This window comes from Mesocricetus auratus, unplaced genomic scaffold (assembly GCF_017639785.1).
Source record: "Mesocricetus auratus isolate SY011 unplaced genomic scaffold, BCM_Maur_2.0 Super-Scaffold_15014, whole genome shotgun sequence".
Taxonomy (NCBI): Eukaryota; Metazoa; Chordata; class Mammalia; order Rodentia; family Cricetidae; genus Mesocricetus; species Mesocricetus auratus.
The window spans coordinates 73425380-73427839 of NW_024429186.1; the positions used below are offsets into that span (position 1 = coordinate 73425380).

The 2460-nt window shown below is 42.8% G+C and overlaps 1 non-coding gene across 1 annotated transcript; it reads right to left on the reverse strand.

Moving 5' to 3' along the window:
* Nucleotides 1-1344: 1344 nt before the first annotated feature.
* Nucleotides 1345-1449, reverse strand: LOC121139553. The gene has a single exon (XR_005876468.1). It is a non-coding gene; the product is annotated as a U6 spliceosomal RNA (small nuclear RNA).
* Nucleotides 1450-2460: the final 1011 nt, after the last annotated feature.

Consider the following 2460-nt stretch of genomic DNA (forward strand, 5'->3'; position numbering starts at 1 on the left):
TCATCAATGAAGGAGGAACCATTACTCTCAAAGAAACAAACTCATGAGTAGAATTATGGCTTTAGTGAAAATACCTTACTTTTTAAATTTATTTTTATTTACATTTTTAAAAAATCTTATTTTACATACCAACCCCAGTTCCCTCTCCCTCCTCCCATTCCTTCCACCATCTCCCCATCCACTCCTCAGGGAGGGTGAGTCCTCCCATGGGGCATCATCAAAGTCTCTCACATCATATGGGGCAGGACCTAGGCCCTCCCCAATGTATCTAGGGTGAGAGAGTATCCCTATACAGGGAATGGGCTCCCAAAGCCTATTCCTGCACTAGGGATAAATACTGCTTCCACTGCCAGTGACCCTATAGAGTGTTCAAACCCCACAACTGACACCCACATTCAGGGTCTGGTTTAGTCTTATACAGGTTCCCCAGCTGTCAGTCTGGAGTTCATGAGCTCTCACTTGCTCCTCCCTCTCTGCAGCTTGATTCCAGGAATCCTGCTCAGTGCTTAGTTCTGGATCTCCGCTTCTGCTTCCATCAGCTACTGGATGAAGGCTCTATGATGGCATTTAAGGTAGTCATCAATCTCATTATAGGGGAAGGGCATTTAGATTCTTAGTTGGAGCCATCCTTGTAGATCTCTGGACAGTTCCCCAGTGACAGGTTTCTCCTTAAGCCCATAATTGCTCCCTCTATTAAGGTATCACTTTCCTTGCTCTCCTTCTGTTTTCCCAACTCCACCATCCTGGTCCCTCAAGATCTGCTCCCATCTCTCCTTCTCCCCTCCTCTTTCTCCTACCTCCCTCTCCTTCCCCCAGTGCTCCCAATTTACTCAGGAGATCTTATCCCTTTCCCCTTCTTAGGGAGGGTCCATGCATGTCTCTCTTAGGGTCCTCCTTGGTTCTTAGCCTCTCTGGGGTTGTGGATTGTAGGCTGGTTATCCCTTGTTCTATGTCTAGTATCCACTTATGAGTGAGTACACACCATGTTGCTGTTTTGTTTTGTTTTGTTTTTAATCAGAAACAAGCTTGCTTCACATGTCAGTCCCAGCTTTCTGTGTCTGGGTTACCTCACTCAGGATGGTTTCTTCTAGTTCCATCCATTTGACTGCAAATTTTAAGAAGTCATTAATTTGTACCACTGAGTAATACTCCATTGTGTAAATGTACCTTATCCAGTTTTCGATTGAGGGACATCTAGGTTGCTTCCAGGTTCTGGCTATTACACATAATGCTACTATGAACAGAAGTCTTGTTGTATGAATGTGCATCCTTTGGGTATATGCCTAAGAGTGCAATAGCTAAGTCTTGAGGCAGACTGGTTCCAATTTCCTGAGGAACCGCCATAGTGATTTCCAAAGTGGCCGCACAAGTTTGCATTTCCACCAGCACAGGGGCCATGCTAATCTTCTCGGTCTTGTTCCAATTTTAGCAAATGTGCTGCTGAAGCAAGCTTGCATTCCCACCAGCAGTGGAGGAGTGTTCCCCTTTCTCCACATCCTCTCCAGCATAGACTGTCATTGGTGTTTTTTATTTTAGCCATTCTGACAGGTGTTGTATGGTATCTCAGAGTTGTTTTGATTTACATTTCCCTGATGGCCAAGGATGTTGAGCAATTTCTTCTTTTTTCTTTAAATTAAAAACAGTCTTATTTCCCATACTGATCCAAGTTCCCTCTCTCTTCCATCCTCCCATGCCCCCACCAGCCTCCCATCCCATACCCCCCACCCACTTACAAAACAAATTTATCTATTTATTGTGTGTGTGGTGTGTTGGCATGTTCATGCCATGGTGCATTACCAAAAACCAATGGACATCTTAAGAAGGCTGGTTTTCTTCTACCAGGTAGATCTCAGGGATTACCCAGGTCCCAAGACTTGACAGGAAATACCTTTACACAACAAATCAGCATACTGCCCTAAAACATGTTTGAGAAATCAACTACTGAGGTTTTCATTTTAACTACTGAGAATTCTGAGACAGGAGAATGGAAAGTTTGAGGCCTACCTGGGCAACTTAACTGAGACCCTGTATTTTGATATATAACACATATAAGTAAACAGTAAAAGAGGGGCTGTTAAATAATAGAGTGCTTGCCTAACATGAGCAAGACCCTAGGATTAATTCCAATGTGAATGAGAAGAAGGAAACACTGGCTGACAAGGAATGAATGATGGCACATCATGGCTATGAATGCTTCAAAGACAGAAAGCAATGAAGAGGTGAACATTTCTTTAGAAAGAGACCTGACTGATGCCAAGATAGAATCACCACCTGCACAACTGATGACCGCACACCGCTATGATTCTGTTTGTGATTATAGTAGATTAGACAATGAATATTTAGGAATTAGACATATAATTGTGTCATATAATTAGTGGTGATGTTAACTTATTTTCAGGTTCCTCTTTAGAAGGAGGAAGCTCTAACTCTTTAGTTCCATTTAAAAGTTTTCTTTACTTA